A 21,688-nucleotide genomic window follows, 5' to 3' on the forward strand; every position below is an offset into this window, starting at 1 on the left:
AACAAAGGAGATATGTTAAATACTTTTTCCTGGTGTGAGAGCCAGTATAATCATTGGAATAGACTTCCTTCTTTTCAAGTTTTCGTCCGCATCTTGTTTTGCTGGAGCTACTCTTATTATTTTTAGCCAAGGACTTTTTTTGACGGCATGTTTTTTTTTTTGGAGCTGTGATTTTTTTGGGGGGAACACTAGTCCATTGTTTAATCACCCTCCCACTTCTGGCCTTTGTTTATTCCCTCCTCTCCCCACCGCCCGTTTTCACCAACCCACCCCATCCTTCAGCCGCCTGTTTCTTGCCATCCACACCCTCTCCCCTTGTGTTGCTTGAACCTACCTCAACCTCTCACCGAACATGGATCAGGAGTGCTTCTTCATTGAACTCCGTTCTGGAACCCTGTGCATGGCTGTATCCTCTGCCCCCATATGTGATTTTCTTCCATCAGTTTTTTAAATATGTTGTAGAGCAGGGCGGACTGCTATGCAGCATGGCTTCAAGTAAATGACAAAGAGCTATGGCGGGGCCATCGTTAACCTTATGTTAGTGCTTTTTTTGTTTAGGCCACACTCCTGTGTAACATCTTTAAGAAATATTAACAAAGTTCGATAGATCTGTGCTACCTTTTTGGCTTTTGAAATTGTTTTGTTCAAAGATGTTGAACATCAGCCAGCATTGACAATGCCATAGCGTTCTGAACCTTGTAATGCTGCCCTGCACCACAGGGAAAAGCAGGAATGCACCATATTTATCCAACACGCTGCATACATAGCTTAAAGACAATAGAATAGCCAATAGCTCTGACTAAACACTCATAAGGTCCCGAAAGCGAGACCTATTAGCTATGCCAATGCTTGTTTGCCATTGTACCTATATATCTAAAATCAATAATCAGCTTGGTACTTTCATTTATTATTTATTTCAATACACTATCTAGCACATTTCACTGTGTGTGACAGCATGTACTATCAGCGCTGGATGATTGACTTTCCTGTTAACCCTAAATATATATTAGAGTTGGTCGCATTTTCTTTCTAAATACTTATGAAAGTGATAAAAATATCTTTCTATTTTCACTTCGCACAGGCCTTTTAATTCTTTATTTATTTGGAAAGTTTTAGATAGTGCGAACATGACCATCGAGCGTATCAGAGCGCTTTACAGATTATGTATCACAATGGTTATAAGCAAACCAACAAAATCAGCAGGGCAACAAAACCGAGTCTAATTGACAAACATTATCCTAAGGGAAAAACAAACTCAACAGAATCATCAGCTCGACAAGGTCCAAATCTAGAAATGTTGAAGAAAAACTTTGGTTTGGACTTGCTGTTAACCATCTGTTGAGCGTGCCGTTGCTTTCTGGAGGTCTCGTTCCACACTTGCTGATCCTGTTGGCTTTACTAGGGGCCTCGTATACACTACTCACCCCCTATTTCCGGTTTCAGGAGAGCTGGTGTCTGTTTCAAACACTACCAGGGCTGGACAGGCCTTTTACACAGGGCATTTCTCCTGGGGACAGGATTCCTTGGGGGTCAATTTGGGGAGCCCTTGTGGGTTGGTTTTGGGAGCCCAAGGCTGCTCCTGATGCCTTTGTCACTTTCCCCAGATCCCTGAGGCTAATTACAGCAGGCACAGGGATGCTTCAAGATAGCACAAGCATTAAAAATGCAATAGGTCTTGCCTTTTATTAAGTTACAGCCATTTTCTTTGCTATACAATACCATTAGCAAAGCAAATGGCTTTAACTTAATCATTTTCAATGCTTGTCCAGTTGATGGCTCTGGTATTAAAATAAGCATTGCCTGCACCAAGACAGCCCACATGGACCGTCCTAAAAGTGGACAAGGCGGTAACCCCAAAGGCCGTTTTCCAATCATGCGTCGCCGTTTAACCTAAATGATGACGCCCGCCAATTACAAACAAGGGTGTGGCTTTAAGTCAAGTCAGAATCTGTATCGATTCCAAAAGGCCCTCGCATGGCGAGAGCAGCGTATGCGTGCAGCGAACGCCAGGCGAGACCTAAAAAAACGGAGAAGTTCACTGACAAAAACAAAGGTTACAGGGACATTATAGTAAGGCTTACATTTCACTCATACAAAACTAGTGAAATTCAACAGTTATAGTTAGCTGAACTAACTATAACTTATGCCCCCGCAGTGCCCTGCTTATGACCTCACATATTACAACCTTCATGACCTGGTCAGTAACATCACTGATAACATATCAATTGACATCACTGATGACATCATCCACAAAATCAGTAATGCACCCACTCACACCCCATAGAACCTTTCATACTGCCACACAATTCACAAACCCATTGACAGACCCATACCAGGACATACACACCGACTCACTGATTCATAGATCTACACATAAATCCACTCACTCACCTATACAGCCACTCGTACACCCACTGATCTATCCACTCGTACACCCACACAGTTACTCAGTCATTTACCCATAGAGCTACTCACACACCCATGCAGTCAATCACACAATGCTTACTCACCCATACAGTTACACATACACCCACTTACTTTAACATATACAAACACGTGCTCACTCTCCTATACAATCACTGATACAAGCCACTCTCACATTCACTCACTCAGCCATAAGTCACTTATGTACCTCATCACTCACCTATACTGCTTTTCACATACCCAATTACTCACTCATTTACCACTGAGAGTCCGTCTCTCACTCATGCAGCTACTAATTTTTTATTAAACAGACTTTTATTGATTTTCAGAAAACATACATTCAATCCTGCGGGCATCGGAATGATCAAGGGAGGTAATCCGCATGCAGTACAATATATACAATGACAAACTGATTACGAAGTCTTCGCCATTCCCCTACGAGGAATCAGTCTGCATACGTGATCCAGTCCGATGATGTAAAGCAACAAAAAGGACCCCCTCGCTCCCCTCCCACTTCCGAAAAAAACACAACAGGGAGCCCCCACCCCACCCACCCAAGCATGTCGCCGGTCGCTAAGATAGTCAGGAAGGCAAACAAGACTCCCGCACCACCCATTAGACTCCCTACCTCGCAGAGCCCATTCTTTAGTAGATCGGGGACACCGGGGGAAGTTTCCTATCATGTTCGCAGTGGTCCCATCTCGCACTGTACTCCCGCAGGCGGGAGGGGTCACTCAAGGGACCTGTGCCCCGTCCCTCTCGTCAAGTGAATCCTCGTCTTCTACAGTCGGGTGCTTATTCAGCTCCAGGAGTGCCACCCATGCCCGGGCCATTGCCAGTGACTTCTCACTCCCATTACGCTGAACCATACGTAACCTATAGTTCCCTTCACTTTCTGCCCATTTCACCAGCTCCCTATTCCAGCGCGCTAGACTGCCTCGCCTTCCAGTGGGAAGTAAGTTCTCTCTTAGCCAAGACCAACCCTAAATCAATGAACTTGCTGGTGACCTTAGTCTTGGCAGTGTGTGGAAACCAGTGTAACAAGCAAACCCCCGGTGTCACGGCTATCTCTCTCTCCGTCACAGTCCTCAAAGCAGTCGTCACCTCTCTCCAGAAGTCTCCCACCCGAGGACAATCCCAGAACATATGGAGAAAACTCGCCCCTTCCTGGTCACAACGGGGACAAGTGGCCGACACCCCAAAATATTCAGTAATTTTACCAGGCGTGAGGTAAGCCATATGGAAAATATAGAATTGGATGAGCTGAAAGCGCGCATTCCGAGAGCATTTCCACGGCTGCTCAACAATCTCCTCCCAAGGTTTTTCTGCAATGAGCTCCCCCAGATCCGCCTCCCACTTGAGTCCCAACGCTGTCAGGGGTTGACGCAGATCCCAAGTGATCCGTCGGTAGAGGCAGGTCACCGCTTTAAAGGTGCCCGCCGCCATCACTACATATTGACAAGCAAGAGACGTGTCTGGCTCCAGCAATCCCTTTCGCCAGTGCTTTCTATTAGCTGCTGTCAGGGCCGCATGCAAGAGGAAGTCACCCCGCGGGAGATCATGTCGCTCCCGAAGGTCATTAAAAGATAGAAGGTTACCATCTTCGTACAGGTCACCTATTGCCGTAACTCCCGCCTCTTCCCAGGCCAGCAATTGGCTCCAATCTCCCCCGTGAGGTAACGCCTCACACATCCTCAGCGGGATCACGGGCGCATAGGGAGTCTTAATGTGTGCCCTCCTGGCCAGGCGTGCCCAGCACTGCCGCACCGTGCACAAATCTGGTGGCAGCAAGTCACCTCTCAACGGGGCCCGTAGCAACACCCATGACATCATCTAGCTACTCATGCAACCAATCAATCACCCATACAGTCATTCATGTACCGACTGACACACCAATAAAGCCACTTACACACTAACTGTCAGACTGATACAAACATTCACACAACCAGTCACTCACCCCAAAAATTCACTGAGACACCAAATCACTCACTTATACACTCAGGCACGCACACACTGAATGATCCATACAGGCACTCAAACACCCACTGAATTACAAATACACCTTGGTATATATATATTTAACACTCGTACATTTAAAAAAAAACACTCAAGGATGATGTCATCAGTGATGTCATTTGAGATGTCATCAGTGATGTCACTGACCATGCCATGAGTGATGTAATATGTGAGGTCATAACCAGTGCATTGCTGGGGCATAAGTTATAGTTATCGCAGCTAACTATAACTACTTACATTTTAATGGTTTTGTAGGAGTTAAATCTGAGCCTAACTATAATGTCCCTGTAACTTTTCTTTTTTTAGTGAATATAACCATTTGTTTAAATATTAGCTGTTTTTCACCCAAGTGAATTTTAACAGCTGTTTCTGGATTTATGTGAGGAAGGCTATAATCTTAATAGGCAAGTAATGAGCAGTGTTTAGAAGATAACATACGAAGATAAACTTGATACAGTTAATATTGTCAAACCATGAAGTGTCAAGTTTGCTTCATCAAGTTGTGGTATAACACCTCCATACGAACAGGGAAGTTACCTTCATAAATGTTCAGTCAATTGTAAGAAGATCCTCACCAAGATATATTCACTGGTGATTTACTCATTGGTAGTCCCATGCAGCATCATTCTTGCCAATGTTTTTTTTTAGCTTCTGCTATGTTTAATGCTTTTTTCCAGTGTAGATTGCTCTGTAATCCTAATCTCCTCAAAAGTTATTTTACATATGAAGACCTTTCAGTGAGCACTCAGTTTGGTGCCCATATTTAAATTTATATTGGGGGGTAAGGGGGGGAGCATGGAATAGTAGCGTGTGATTCCCTCTAAGTACACCTTGGGGTCCCAATTCAGAAGCGCGGTTGGCTGCTTATAAACTGCAAAATATACGGTCACGATCTGGTTCAGAGCTACTGTCATTTAATCCGTCACCTTGCTGGTTTATAGTGGAACTAACTCCTTTGACTATAATAATACTAAAAGTGCACTGAAGGCATAGCATAATGACGTGTGTGTGTGTGTGTTTTTTTTAATTTTTTTTTTTTTTTTAAATGATTTCCATACCTTTTTATAACTTTTCTCATAATCTAGAATATTTTTGTTGGTCTCTTTGAGCAGAAGGATTCCATCTCACTCCTCTTAGGGTGCTCTGTATGTTCTACAAGATCTGTAGCTTTGTGTTGGACTTCCAGCACAACATTTATTTCAAGATTTGCCTATCTTGGGTCTTCTGCCTTGCGCAGTGTGGATTGCCGTTTTTAATTAGTTCCCCTCTTATTAATACTTGGCGTTATCCCAGATTGTGGCCCATAGAACTTCATTTGCGGGATTTTTACTAAAGTAGTGATGGCCTCTGTCACATCGTACTGTCTGAGTACAATTGGCCATCTTGGTCAGCTTCCGTGGTATAGGCCTACTGCACCAAAGTATTATATGCAAGATCATGGTGATTATAATTTGGTCTGAGAGAGGCTTGTTGCCTTTAACCACAAAATCAAATAGATCCAATAACACCAAGTTTATCAAAGTAAACTGTCCCAATCTTTCTGCGAGTTGTGATTGGACAATGCAGATATCTGAAGCCTCAGAAGCCAGGCCACGGTGATGGTGCAAGCTCTGGTATTTCATCCACTGTCCTGGGAAATGGATTCACTGTATTCCTCTGCTTTGAAATAACAGTGCCTGTGTTCTGCTAACCCACTGTCGGCTTCTCAAAGACTAGGTGAACCCCAGAATATGATAATGCAGCATACTGCCCAAAGCTTGGGTAGTCCCTAACTCCTCTGTCACCATGTAGAGCACACCCCCTCCATCAACTGCATGTCCCTGAACACTTCCATCCTTGTCAAGGACTCCATAGAAGTTGGTTACTTCTACACAACCTCTCTACTGACCGTAACCCAGACATAGCATTGACCAGCCCTCCCTGGTATCAAATTGCCAGGCAAGACAAAATCAGCAAACTGAGAGATGGACTCCCCATCATCTACTGTAAGGAAATCAACTGCTGCATCACCCTCAGCTGACTCTGGCAAATTGCTGGAATACTTGGCCTTCAAAATCTACTTCCAATTTTAGGAGGAGCCCTTTCTGACATAAAGCAACTGGTTGGAATACATGGCCTTCAAAATTGGCATCACATCATAGGAGGAGCACTATTCTTTAGCCCCTCCACCAAGAGCCCCCGTGCCCAGATCCTATTTTAGCTCCACACTCAGACATTATCACCCAACCTGACCTTCGCATCCATCTCATTCATCTTACTCGGTGACCTTAAATTCCACCTACAGGACTTGACTGACCCACCCCCCCACCACCACCACCACCCTCATGGAAGACCTCCACATCTTGGTACTCACCCAGTAGATGCACTACCCCCTCAACCGCATATTCATCAACTTCTCCAACATTACAGTAGGCAAAGCCACTACTTAACCTGGACAAATCATTTACTCATCCACTTCAGTTTGCACTTACCCAACCCAGAACTGCCAACACAGACTTCCTGATCACTGAAACAAAGTCCCCAAGGACATTTGGATCGCTAAACTTCCATTTCGACGCCACTCCCACCTTGCTGGCCTAACTGATGCGATCACAAACATCAATGCATGGATTACTACTTGTGTGAATGTCCCAGCCACCCTAAAATTATCCCTCACTCCGCCCTCCAAGCTACAGTCCACTTTGTACACCAAGTACCTCCGACTAATGAAGCACCATTACAGGCCGCTTGAGCGACTGTGGCACCAATCCCCTGTCCATGCCAACAAAAGCTCCTACAGATTAGCTCTCTGGATCACCACCAGCGTTCTAAAACTACCAAGTGCCTAGCACACACTGAGCAGATTTGTAACAGCAACAGCTAAACTCCAGCAAATACATTTTCTCCATTGTTGAAGTCACATCCCCCTCTTCCCTTGCCAGTGCCACCACTATTAACTCCTTCCAAGAACTCTACACTCAGCTATCTAACCACTTTTCAGAAAAAATCAAAACCATCTACTTCAACTTTGCTACCCATCTCCCCTCTCCAATATTTATGACCTATACTCCGTAGACGGCAATACCCCAGAAACCAGCCTAAACTGTGGGCCAACACCTTACTCTTCACCCACTCAAGAGCTCCCATGAACCCATCCCCACACAGCAGCATCTCCAGGGGCATTAAACCCTACTGCTCAACCTCCACTCCGATACTCAGCCTATCAGATCTTGTAAGTGAACTGTTTCTCTTCCCGCACAGCTCTGCCTGGTAGCTGCTGCCCCTTACCCTTGCTGGGCGGTGGTCAAGACCCTCCTCCACTTAGAGGCACCCGCCTATGGCCCATCCCTGGTGATCCAGTGGGGAGCTTCTGTGCTCTGTCACTACTCTGCCCTCTGTTTTTCTCGTTCCCTTCTTTCATTTTGCTTTGATTTTTATTTACCTCCTTTAATTTGCTTTGCTTTTATTTTGCTTTGCTTTTTATTTGCCTTTTTAACTTTTTCCCCTCTTGCCTCTTTTTGCGCTTTTTTCCTCTGTGTCCCTGCTGCTGCTGCTCCTCCCCCACGGCCTGCCCCCTATAGTATCGATTCCCACCTTCCAATTGTCCAACCTTCCCCCTCACTCTACTTATTGCGGCTGCTGTCTGGCCACTTGCAGTGTGTGTGCCAAAGGCCCGCCCGTCTGCACCTGTCCGCGGACTCTGATTCTCGGACCATCCACTTCTACGATGCCAACACTCTCCATGTTCTCAACAGCGCCTGCTCCCGGGCATCACCGATGGACACCCAAGGCCCTTTTTCCTGCCGAAATACAGCTGCACCTCCACATGACTGACAAACACCGGACCCGGCCGCCTCAACTGCATCCTGCTACACACACACATGCTACACGCTACACACACATGCTACACGCTACACGCTACACACACGCTACACACACACACACGCTACACACACGCACATGCTACACACACACACACACGCTACACACACACGCTACACACACACACACACTCTACACACACACCCCGACCTGCTTGACTCTGTCAACCCCGACATCTCCTTCCTCGCAGAAACCTAGATCAACTCCACCTCTGCCCTGGACATCGCCACTGCCATCCTGGACGGCTACAAGATCATCCACAAGTACTACGTTGTTAGGCCTGGCTTTTCTTGGCGTGATTACCCCTGACTTTTTGCCTCTACCTCCTCTATTTTTGGTACTGTGATGGATATGGTGTTGCCAGCTTAGTAGTTTGGACATTTTGCCACTACTAAACAGCGTCAGAGTGCAAGTGCTCCCTGTGAAAAGTGTAATGGAGATTGACTGTCCATTATGCGCGCAGTTTCCTAAACTGCCATGTTGCTCTGGTAAGTGCACGCACTTACCAGACATTGCCCTTCCCTTTCCATACACATCAGGCACCCCTATGGTAGGTCTAGGGTACCCCCTGGACAGGGTGCAGTGCATGTGAAAGGTGGGACATGTACCAAGGTGTGTACCATGTCCTGGCAGTGAAATAATCTCCATTTCATTTTCAATGCTGAAAGGCCATCTTGCCCATTAGAATAGAATGGAAAGGCTGTGTAATGTGTTTGCCAGCCTATCTTCCCAAAGGCTTAAGATTGAAAGGTGAAGTTAAGTATACCTAACTCACCCTGCAATAATACATCTATTTATAAAGATGGTTTTTGCATTATGTGTTTGTAAGCCACTCTTTCAGAAATGGCTGGGTTTTTGTGTCGTAAACATTTCTGTATGTCTCTGCCTGGGTGTGGATTGACTGGCTGGATTTGAAAGCGATAGGATCTGGGGAATGTCTTGACCCAGGGGAGGAGGTGAGACCGCACAGGCTGAGCTGCATCTGGAGTGTGTAGGGGGAGGAGTAGGCCTAGAGGTGAAGAGGCCTGGGCTGGTGCTATAAAAAAAATGGTCCCACTAATCAAAGAAAGAATGTGTCACTGGTAGGGAGGCACTCCGAACTGGTTTGAGCAGGGGTCAGTGCCCCCTGTAATACAAAGACTTCAAAGCCATTGAGGGGTATAACTATGCGAGCGGAAGCCTCTAAACTTTGTAGAATGGCTTGATCAAGTGTGAACAAGACTGGAGCTACTTCATGGATCAAGACGAACCTTTGCCAAGGAAGAAGCGACTGAAGAGACTGTTGGATAGGACTGCTCTTGCTGTGTGATCTGGGGCTGGCCTGCGGTTTGCTGTTTTAACTAAGGAAAGGCTGTAGGGACTTTGCTGTACGCTTTGTCCCCCTGCTTGAAGGACTTTGCTGTTTCCTGAAGTAACTATCCCCAAGGGCCCGAGGTGAGCTGGCTCCCTGTTTGAAAACACAGGAACACAAAAGTTTCCAGAGAAGACTCAGATACACTGTGGGTGTGTAAGCTCTGTCTAGCCTGAGACCTTCGCACGTCGTCCCCTGGAGTTCCTTACAAGACTCAGAGACGCGGTGTGCATGTGCTCTGTCTAGCCGGAGTTCTTCGAGAGGGTAGTCCTGTGAACGTGTGTACCGGGGAGCCAAGTAAGTCTCAGCAACGCAGTGTGCGTGTGCTTGGGGGCTTTAGTGTGTATTGGCCCATGATCGTGTACATCAGAAGAGCAAGTGTGTCTCAGCGACTCTGTGTGCGTGTGCTGTTTGCAGCCTGAGACCCTTGCCGGAGGTGCCCTGTGATCGGGCACACCGGAAGATAGTGTCTCTCAGCGACGCTGTGTGCGTGTACCTTCTACTGCCTGAGACCTGCCCTGTGATCGGGGGCACCGCAAGATAAAGTGTGTTTCAGCGACGCTGTGTGCGTGTACCTTCTACCGGCTGAGACCTGCGCAAGTTGTGCTCTGTGATCGTAGGCACCAGAAAATCAAGTGGGTCTCAGCGACTGTGCGTGTGCCGTGCGCAGCCTGCAACCCTCATGAGGAGTAGTCTGGTTATCGTGCACCCGGAGTTCCCGTGAGTCTCACTGACTGAGTGCGGGTGTGGTGTGTAGCCTGGGATCTTCCCATTGCCTGGAAATTCAGAGAAATTACATCGGAGGCTCAAGTCGCTGGACGAGGGGAAGAGAGTGGGTTCGGGCCCCCCAGGTAACGTGTGTCGACTCCTGGGGCGCGGGCTCAGAGAGAGACTCTCTCGACCTCTCTGTCCTGCAGCGCGTGCCTCTGCTTTGGCTCAGATTGAGGCCCGTGTGCCAAGGGAGTGGCAGCACCGGGGCCGGAGTACGAAGCTACAGTTACTGTGTTCTATCTTACCCAGGTGTGTGGGGGGGGGGCAACTGTGGCCGTAGACTAACCGCAAGCCAGCACGAGTGGCGGAGAGACCGCCGGAGGCACCGTGAACAGTGCCGGAGTAACTTGTGTATTGCATTGCTTCTACATACCGGAGTATCTGATGATTGTATAACGCATTGCTTTATTCCTGCACAACGGACTGCCTGTTAGGCAAACTAATGCAATGGGCATTACGACCAAACGAACTGCCTGATAGGTGCGTTACGCCTTGTCTTAGTCCTGCATCACGATCTGCCAGATTGTCATATTACACATTGCATTAGTGTTGCATACCGAACTGCCGGATATGTGTTCCGCATTGCATTAGTTTCGCATAACGAACTGCCTGATAACTGTATTACACGTTGCATTGCTTTATCCTAACAGAGTACCTGAAAGGGGACCGTACGCATTGCATTACGGGGGCATAGCAGTTTACCACGTTGTTGCTTTACGCATTGCATTACAGTGACCGTACAAATCGCCAGATAGTCGTTTTACGATCTGCATTATTCTTATGTTGTGAAGTATCTGATCCTTGCATAATTAACTGCATATTACGACATTGGGATTACGTAGGATTGTTTAGTTTAGCGCAATAATAGGCCAGGGGGAATATTACCCCGACGCATATGTTGGTTTAGTATTGTGTGTTCGCTTTGTATATCTTTTATAAACCTATACTTGTTTTTCTATGAAACTCGTGTGGAGTCTATTTGTGGTGTCATCATTGATTTCTGTGAGCGTAATTGCAAATACTTTACACGTTGGCCTTGAAGATAATCCTGGCTGCTAATGTCAAGCTATCAAGGGGGTGGAGCGGGGGCTATCTCTAGAGGCGACCTGTCTTTTACCTAAAGTTGGGGCTCGCGGGTCCCTGTTTGGCCTACGGTACCTATCTAACATACATGAACAAACTATCGTACACAAAAGCACCCTCCGCCTTACCAACCACATGGATGACCGCTCGGCCAACACGGAGCACCTCCGCTTCCAGGTCCACACCAACCCGAATACCACCCTCTGCGGCACCTTAAACTGCAGAACTCCCAGGACCCCGCCCACCTTTCAGTGATTCTATCATCGACTTCATCGCACCCCACGCTCTCGCCTCCACAGACTACATCCTCCTCGGCGACCTCCACTTCCACCTGGACAACTCCTATCACACAAACTCCTTGTCCCTCTTGGAGAACGTAACCACCATCGGACTCAAAAACAACTGGTCACCTTCCCAACCCACTCAGCAGGACACGCTCGACCCCCATCTTCTCTGCCACCGACATCACCTTCAGCCACACCACTGAGCTCCAGTGGACCCACCACCACTGCATCCACTCCTCCTTCACCAAACCCACCGTACACCACCACCGCCACCACTACCTTTGCAGAAGTTGGAACAAGGTCACCGAAGAACAACTCGTAACGTCCCTCAGCAAAACCCCTCCTCCAACATCCACAGACGCCAACACCACAGCACTCAACCTCCACCGATGGATCTCCGACTGCTCGAACACTTTGGCTCCTCTGAAGAAAGACCAAAGCAAGCGACACTCCAACAAATCCAACTGGTAGACAGCTCGAGAAGAGCTGGAGGAGCAGCAAGACCCAGGAAAGCCACTCTGCCTTCAAGACCGCTCTCACCGCACACCACCATCTCATCAGAACAACGAAGAAAGTGGCCCTACAATAAAGGATCAACCCCAACGCACTCCATAGTAAAGAACTTTACGCCGGGGTCAAAGAATTCGCCAGACCCAGCACAGAGACAGCAGACATCAACCTCACCCCAAGACCTCTGCCACAACCTCAGCACCTACTTCAACCACAAGATGAAGGAGCTATATGTCTGCTCTGACAGGCTTGATACCCAAGACCCTCCCACCCCAACCGCAATTTGTATTCAAGATTAATCTCTCTATATTCCAGTGTATCTTTATTAATTAACCGTCCCAGTGGTCTTGAAGGGCGTATCGCTTTCGATTTCTTGTCTGTCCACTTACTGTCAGGACAACATTCTACAAGGGGATATCAAAATATACCTTTTGTTTTTCTTGTAGAAAGTTATATCTTTCTCTTATACTTGGTTGCCATTACTCCCTTGTTAACTTATTTACCACAGTTTGTCTTTGGCAGAATACACTGGAAAAATATTCCTCTGCTGCCCCCGTTGTTCCTAGAAACGGGCAGCCTCCCTTCAATTCTCAGTTTGTTCTCTTCATGATGATATACGGGGCTCCTAATTTATGTCCTCCCTCGCTGTCTGTTAATATTACAAAATACGACATTGTTTAGCACTTAATACTATTATGCTTGTCAAAAGATAGTTATAAGAATCTCCTCACCCTTTGTTTCATACCCTTCTTTTTTCTTCAAATGCACGTTCCCCATGTACATTTATCTTTTTATAAATTAATTATATAAGTGTTTTTTAAAATATTTATTTAAAAGTTAAAACGCATGGAAAGTGCTACGAACCGTCCAACTCCATTGGTTGTAAGCCCGCCTCTTCTTAAACTAAATGCATATGTGGGCAGCCATTCCAATATCGGGCTTGGCCTAAACATACCCCACTCCATTGTATATCTAACCTCAAAGGCTACCTCCGGTAAATTCTCATTCTTTATTAATGTAGGCCCAATTCACATATTTCACCTATATCGTTGACACTCGATTGGCAAAAGTGCAATGTATTAGTTCAGCCCCCTATATATATATTTTATTTTTTTCAAAGAATAGGGTTGTTAATATACCTATGTCAGTTATCCTAGGGGGTACACAGTATTTATTATATAAAAACACCCCAGGCATTTATCTATAAACCACAGCTGGGGTTCGAAATGCCCACACAGACATCTAACCTTTGCCCCTGAAGCAAATCGCATCTTAAATATTGTGTTCTTACAGCCATTCTCCCCTCCCTCGTGTATAGACCAAATGGTGACAATTCTAACTATAAAATAGCTTCTGCCAAACGCGCCTTTCACTCATCTATTATACATGGCCCGTCTCCTCTATCGTGTCTTTGTAAGTCAAAACGCCATTACCTAGGAATTCCTCCTTTTTAAAACACTTTCAATACTTCATGTGCGCACTACTTTATCGTCAATTTGACTGCCATGTCTAAAGCAAGCGGGCCAAGCCTTTCTTTTTGGTCAGACGTGGCTGTGCTTTGTTGTTATCATTTGTCCATGCGCTAAAATCCTTTTCCTCCTAATCCATTCCGGTTACGGCGTGTCAGTTTTGGCAGCCATATTTGTACAAGACCTTTTATCCCTTTATTTTTACTGATCAAAGATGGTCTAACCTCTCCAAATCGCTAAAAACCCATCCCTATATGTGTATGTACTATTTTCAAAACCATACATATTTGCATTACCTTTCATATGTATTGAGCCTACATAGGCTACAATTTTTTTCTTATCTGTATCCCACATCTCTTACCTATGTGTTAACATACCATCGGCTTCGCCAGCCATATTTATGTCGGGCATAAAAACAACTTACTTTTACCTAATATTTTAAAACCAACTCTGCACTGTATAGTGCAGGACTCCTCCATTGTAATACGTATGCTTTGCTCTTAAAATGCATGTGGGTTGACATAAAATATAATTTTTTAATAATAAAGCTATTATTTATCAAGGATGAAATGCCTAAAATGGGAAGGGAAACCATTCATAATATGTGACATGATTCCTATTAAGTATATTCCTACAGAGTATACTATACGATGGAAATTTCAACCTTTATTTAGATTTAAGGGAAGATTCCAACATATAACCAAACCCCCATATTCCCCCTGCACTTTTTAGTCTCTTGGACAACTAAAGGACTGCCTATTTCGCACTCAAAGCTGGAGGTCCATGAGTTTAAATGATAAAAAAAAACAGAGCTCCTTCTGCAAGCTGGGAAGATCCTGTTTGATCTATATTCCCGGACAACTCTTTCCCTTTCCTACTTAAGTCTTTTTAGCTAACATTGTGCCCTTTGGCTTTTTTCAGTTCAAAATGGTGAAGAAATGTCTTCCTTTTATCTATACTGCTTATTCACCCGTAGTTGGTGCATATGTTCTCATCCATCGCGAATTCTGTACTATAGTGTACTTGGGACTACCATGATGCACGATTTCCAAAGGTCAAAAGCCCCATAACTTTGCAATGTGAACTGTATATAGATTATGATGCCTGATGCCCCTGTGTCAGTATCCGGTCAAGCACAGGGTTTAGTTCAAGGCCCTCTACTGTGCACACTAAGCTTTTTACAAAAACGGTCCTATTTTTCTACGTCGCATCTTGATATACTATGCCGCCGGTAGAGTAGTGAGGAAGGGCACACAATTGTTGATGAATGTCCCACGCCTTAAAACTGGGCTGATGTGGGGTCAAACATTGTATGCTTGGGTCCTCAATTATGGAACTCTCTTCCACTTGATCTATAGTCCTTTAGTAGATTCCCTCTTTTTAAGCAGACGCTTTTCTTATAATTTTAGTGGCTTTAGCTGTTCTTTGAGTCCCTCTCGTTTCCTGTCAGCAATATGCCTCTGGGTGAAAGTGTTCTGCACAAATAAATAAACAAATACAAAATAAATACATCCATCTGTACACAATTGCAATACTTTATTCTCTGGAATAATGCTTGAAATCGGGGTCAGGTGCTGAGGGCAGGGGATAAATCATTTATTGGTGGTGCTTGTAAATATCTAATTTGCAAAATTGTACTTTCAATTGTAAGCATGAAAATGTTCAGAGAGCTGGTGGCAGTTTCAATAGAGCATTGTTTTTAACTTAGGGAAACTCGAACAACCACAGAAGTGTCCTCCAAAGGGAGTAATCAGAGTAAAAGCAAAAGTTTAATAACTTGTCAACTGTTCAGTTTAATTCGTAAACGTCTTTAAAATCTGTTTACTCTAAAGTTCAGTGGTTTTAAATTTTTACTGAGGTGTCTGAACAGATGTCAGTCTTTTGATGATGCCAATTATTGTTTCATCTTGTGAGCTATTTGATATCGTCGTTGTAGCATTTAAATAGCCATGATGTATTCCTTAATCAATAAGCTACTTAGCAAAATTTCAAAACAATGCTATGTGCTCGTCATCGGGCAATAGACGCACCCAACTATCATCCTAGTTATACGATGTGTCCTTCAGATACGATGTGTCAAATTCTTGAGAGCTAACCTGAACCATTTGCGAGTGTAAACGCCCTAACTGAACTTTTAGATCTTAAGGCTAGTGTTATGTTGGTTTCTATTGTGAATCTTTCCAAAAAAGAATTTGGTTAATTCACTACACTTTCCTGAAACTGCCACCCGAGTTGAGGCTAAATGTGCAGGGTCGTTTTTAGACATTTCATTTGCTGAAGCACCAAACAAAGGCCGAGATGTGGCTTTTCTTTTGTGTACTTTTCCCCCAAACCAATCTACCAGTTGCTTTAACGAAACAAGTCTTTAACGCAGAATTTGCAAACCTGGCAAGTATCAATCCACATTCAATCAATCTTGCACAATGTAAAAGTTCTCTTGGGAAAGGGCTGAAACAATGACAAGCCTACTCCGTCCATTTTTTGGAAGCTACCTGCCAATCATAATCTTGTGGGGTGATCACGCCTTTGTCAGAAAGCCTGACAGCTCTCTGTTGCTCTCCTTGCTGGTACACTACTGGAACACCTTAGCAGCGCAACCTCCTTCTTGTAGGAGATAGCAGTAACTGAACGGTGGTCCAAGACATATTCACCTTGTGCTTATCCCTATTGCCCACTACATAGGTTGGTACGGACTGCAGCTCCAAAGCACCTAGCAATTGATAAGAATTCCCTGTGAATAACTTCATCTGCCTATCAATAATTCAGGGGTTTGTAAAGCGCGACTACTCACCCGTGAGAGTCTCGATCTCCATGGGTTGGGGGGGGGGGGGGGGTGGGGGGGAGCCGCTGGTCTTTCTGGGTGCGAAGGATCATTCGAAGAGCCAGGTCTTGGGGTCCTTCTGGTATTGGGTCAGCGATGCAGATTGCCTGAGATGAAGGGGCAGGGTGTTACAAGTCTAGCGGCAGGGTAGCAGAAGTAACTTCCTCCGGTTCTGGTCTTGTGGATCCTGTGGACAGAGGCTAGGGCGCGATGGGCAGAACGGAGTTGTCTGGTGGCTACGTGGAATGCGAGGCGGTGGTTCAGGTATGCTGGTCCTATGATGTGCAGAGCTTTGTAGGCAAGTGTGAGAAGCTTGAAGGTGATCTTCTTGTTGACTGGGAGACAATGTCTTCTGTAAACCTCCAAATTTGTAAGTCTGGTGTGATCAAAGTTTTTTTTGGATTTTACTAAAAATATAAATTGTATATTTATTTATAGGAGGCTTTCAGCCAGGCTTCTTCATCCATTGGTTTGTTCACCTGCCATTCATTTTTTTGGTTCTGCCCTTCACAGCATAACACAATGGTTAAGGCCACTTCAGCAATTGGTTTCTTTAAGAACTGGGCTCTGCCCCATTTAATCTCCCTAGATTTTTCTTTAGACTACCTGATTAGGGACTTCTTCCGTGAGGGAATCACTCTGATGGACCACCTGGAAGATCCCCACACAGTAGGGTAGTTGCCACTTGATCCCTTGTCCTTATTGCAGTCACTACTTAGTGAGAAATGTCAGTTTATAGGTCAGGAACAAAACGGGAAATGCTAATCCTGATCCCATCCACACTCAGCTGGATGCTATAAGTAGGTTAGCTTCTCACAGCACTTTGTTTTGTTTCTTGTCTGTAAGGGACTGGAACAGACATGCAGAGGTTTTAGCTGGGCTTTAACCTACAAGAGAGCACCTAATGGAGGAAAATTGTGGAAATTATCCCCAAGCCTATTTCAAGTAAGGGTTTGCTGCGTATTGGCCAGTGCAATTTACCAAGGGCAAGATGTACTGTCCTAAAGTCATGGAGGTATTTTCTGCAGTGCCGGGCTTTCGGGGTGCAGTAAATAGCACCATGGACCAGCTCATGCTCATTGTTTGTTTTGGGCCAGGTGAGGCATGGTTTGTTCTAATGTGTAGGTGCTAACTGGGTTGGATTACGCTGGTGCAAGCACATACTATCATTTTGGCGTGCATAGGAAACTGCAGGTTTAGAAAGCTGTCCTTTAATATGGAGCCTTGTGGAAAGATCATTGGGTAAGAGTTTTTATGATTGTGATGTACTTTGGAGTGATCTATTGATTAGCAGATTTCTTAATTGTGGTAAAACATGCTGAGAATCAAGGACTTTGCTCTTCATCCCTTTCTTTTTCAAGTGAATCTCCTCCTACATCTTCTCTTGCAAAGAAGAGCAATAGTAATGATAAAGAAGAGAGGATCAAGAGGATAATTCTGAAGACTTTATCTTCTCTTAACGCAGAAGAATGTGGCCAAGGGCATTTATGAGCAGAATTCAATGTAGATTGACCTGTGTGCATCAGAACTATGAGGATGCCTTTTCTTCTTCACCTGAGCAAAGTACATGATAAAAGTTATTACCAAAGCAGTGTCAGAAGGATTATGGGTTTCCCTGTAGAAGAGGTGGCTGGTTACTACAGAGACACTGTTATGTCAATTTAAAAAAAAAAACAGAATGTTGGTTTGTCTGTTCATCAGTATGTGAAGGGAGTGGTATTTAAAGAATGGAATGATCCAGACAGGATTAACTTTCCAAGATTTATGGCAAAAATACACCCTTTAGAAGCCATGGAAGACCGACTTCCTTATACAATCCACATGGGAAACCTCTTCAAAGATACAACAGATAAGTAGATGGATGCTGCACCTTGATATAACAGACTCGCCTTAATACAGCAGACTGGAACTGGCTTGCCCCCATTCTCAATCAAAATAAAATAGATTGACACGATCAGAATCTCTATACTGCAAACAACCAAAGAGGTTCAATTTTCCACTGGGGAAAATCAGCCTCAAATACAGCAATTCTCCCCCAAACAGAAATTAGTTGATTCAAAAGTACAGGACGAAAATCAAGTTCATAAGGCCCCTAGGTCAACAACCATAATTTAATGGAACATATCAGGCACAAAACTACATTCAGATCCCGAACTCGAAAAATATCTGAGGAATTTTTACATCATATGCCTTCAAGAGATGTGGAATGAGGTGGAATAGCCTTTAGGAGGTTATGCAGAAACTTTCTCTTCAGCACAAAAAGCTAAGAAAAATGGTCATCCAAAAGGGGGACTTTCAAGTGCCCTCTGGATTAATGCTTGAAATCGGGGTGGGGTGCTGAGGGCACGGGATGAATCATTTTATTGGTGCTTGTAAATATCTAATTTGCAAAATTGTACTTTCAATTGTAAGCATGAAAATGTTCAGAGAGCTGGAGGCTGTTTCAATAGAGCATTGTTTTTAACTTGGAGAAACTCGAACAACCACAGAAGCGTACTCGAAGCGAGTAAACAGAGTAAAAGCAAACGTTTAATAACTTGTGAACTGTTCAGTTTAATTCGTAAACGTCTTTGAAATCTGTTTACTCTAAAGTTCAGTGGTTTTACATTTTTACCTAGGTATCTGCACAAATGTCAGTCTTTTGGTGATGCCAAATATAGTTTCATCTTGTGAGCTATTTGAAATCGTCGTTGTAGCATTTAATTAGCCATGATTTTTTCCTTAATCAGTAAGCTACTTACCAAGATTTCAAAACAATGCCATGTGCTCGTCATTGGGCAATGGACGCACCCAACTATCATATAACCTGAAAACAAAGCGGAAATGGATGGGCTCAGCGTCACTCTAAACATGCCCTGAACTCGGTAGACTGTATCTGCTATACTGTGTTATTTGCTCACGAGAATTGCTTCAGAGCACTAAACAAAGCAAATGTGAGCTCAATGATTCTAGTTTGCACCTGATGCTTACTGCATTCAGAAATAAATACTGTTATAATTGTTTTAATCTAAAGAAACGAGGAAAAGTTGGCGCTCATGCTGGCACTCGCTTTTATATACAATTTTTAGCCTCTGTATTTTGAATGGAAATTGGTTCAAAATTGTACGTTTTAATGTTGAATGAAGTCTTTTCAGTACCCAGTGATTTTTAACCTTTCTTTGATAATATGGTTTTTATTAACTGAAATAAATTTACTTTGACTTTGGTGTTGATGCTGCACGTAGGAAGGTATATTCAGGATTACCTTTGGCTTTGCGTACCAGAGGGTATGGAGCCTTCACAGCACAGTCCATGTTATCTGACATACAATTTGTCTCAATACCTGCTACTGGAAACATATGCATGTGATTGAAAATTTCGACAAAATTAAGGTTTGAGCAGAAGTTTTCACAAGAAAGTGTGAGAAGGCATTGAAGACTAGATACTGAAATATAAACAAGCACAACTCAATTACTTTTTGTAATTCGTGTGTCGTGATGCCAATCCGCAGGATAAAGCTATAATACTTACAACCGTGCCGAAAAAGTGCAATTGTAAAACTCCGAAAAACATAGCTTTTAGGAGAAATAAATGAATCTTTACAGACATATTAGGTTTATTTGTACTTTCGGTTAAAATGAAAATAGTAATTGCAATTCAGTCATGGAACATATAGGTACATTTTTAAAGAATACATGAGCATTGGTGTGTTCATAACTACTGGCAATAAAGCACTGAAATAAATTATTCTGTTTTGTCAGGGACTTGACCTGTTTTATGGCTCCTTGTTTGACGGGGTGTTTTAAGTAGGATCCATCCACATGTGACCCCCAAAAGGTTTCTTTGTTACGCTTATTACGGTTTTCTTGTAACATATCTCGGGTACCTGCTTAGCCCTTCATCACAAAGCCCCTCAGTGCAAAGCAGGTGAAAGTTTCTCATGAGGCTGGTTTGCATGCAAGGTTTTGGAGCTGCTACTAAAGGGACTGCACTTAGAAACAAAGTGGGATTAGACCACATGGCTGAAATAAGCCCCTAGCTCTGGGTGTCGCTCTACGCCGTACTTAATGTCCAAATCTATTGCCTAGGTCATTTGGACTTTCCTAACTGCTGTGGAAAACGCATCACAATTGCCACTTCTGTCGTTCTCTCAGGTATCAAAAAAAGTAGTGGATAAATAAAACAAAAAATCTGATAACGGATCTTTGAAAAGCACTTTAGAGCTTTACATGAAAAGTACAAAGAGAAATGGGAGATAAACACCACGCAGTGGGATGAAGCAGGAGGGCAGCTACCACATCAGTCAATCGGGGGTATTTAAAGCACGTTACTCACCCGTGAGGGGTCGCAGGGTGCTGGGTTTAATGGATTTAATTTATGACCTCTACCTAAACTATCCTCTCTCCCTCTTGCAACATTGTTTACGCTACTGCAAACCGGTGCATCTCAGTGATTCTTCCAGATGCTATTTAGCTGGTGTCTGTGGTTACTGCAGATGTTGTGGGGTATATATGGGGACGTGCATTTATCATTTTCTGTGACCCATCGGTTAAAATGATGGCCTACACTGGTTACTGGCGGGGTAATTCAGAGTTCCTTCCCAGCGAGTTCTCTTGGTCTGACAGAGGTCTGGAAAGGAGTGCAAACCTCTTTCTCCTGACCATATTTCCTTCTATACCCATCTTCCTCCGCCCAGGACATGGCAGAGTTTACTAGTAACGATAAATCTATGGTTGAGTAGCAAATTATGCATGCAGTTCACTTAACTTTATGGAGGTCCAAAACCACAAATCACACATCACCTGTACGAAATGCCTGTTACAGCGTGCAAATTTAAAAATAGATTACGCATTACCAAAATATACTGATTCTAAGAGTTTGTTACAAAGATACTGGCCTATTTTATTGTACATTCTACAGGTAAAGAGAGCTAATTACATGCTTTGTTTTTTTTCTCAAAACGTAGGCATAGGCATACATGAGCGAATGTCTACCTTTTTTCAAGATTTTCTTTTTGTGTGATTCAGGTCTGAAATGGTTATATTGTTTTTCCAATATTTATTGAAAAATCTGAAAGTTTGTTTCAAAAGATCATCTACAGCAAAAATTAATAACCATT

General features: G+C 44.1%; 1 protein-coding gene across 7 annotated transcripts in view; it reads left to right on the forward strand.

Annotated features, from left to right (window-relative positions):
* The window catches only part of TBC1D14 (TBC1 domain family member 14), a 767,086-nt gene that overhangs the window by 232,834 nt on the left and 512,564 nt on the right, over window positions 1-21,688 (forward strand). The gene's annotated exons all lie outside the window — the stretch shown is intronic.

Source organism: Triturus cristatus, chromosome 2_2, assembly GCF_964204655.1.
Source record: "Triturus cristatus chromosome 2_2, aTriCri1.1, whole genome shotgun sequence".
NCBI lineage: Eukaryota > Metazoa > Chordata > Amphibia > Caudata > Salamandridae > Triturus > Triturus cristatus.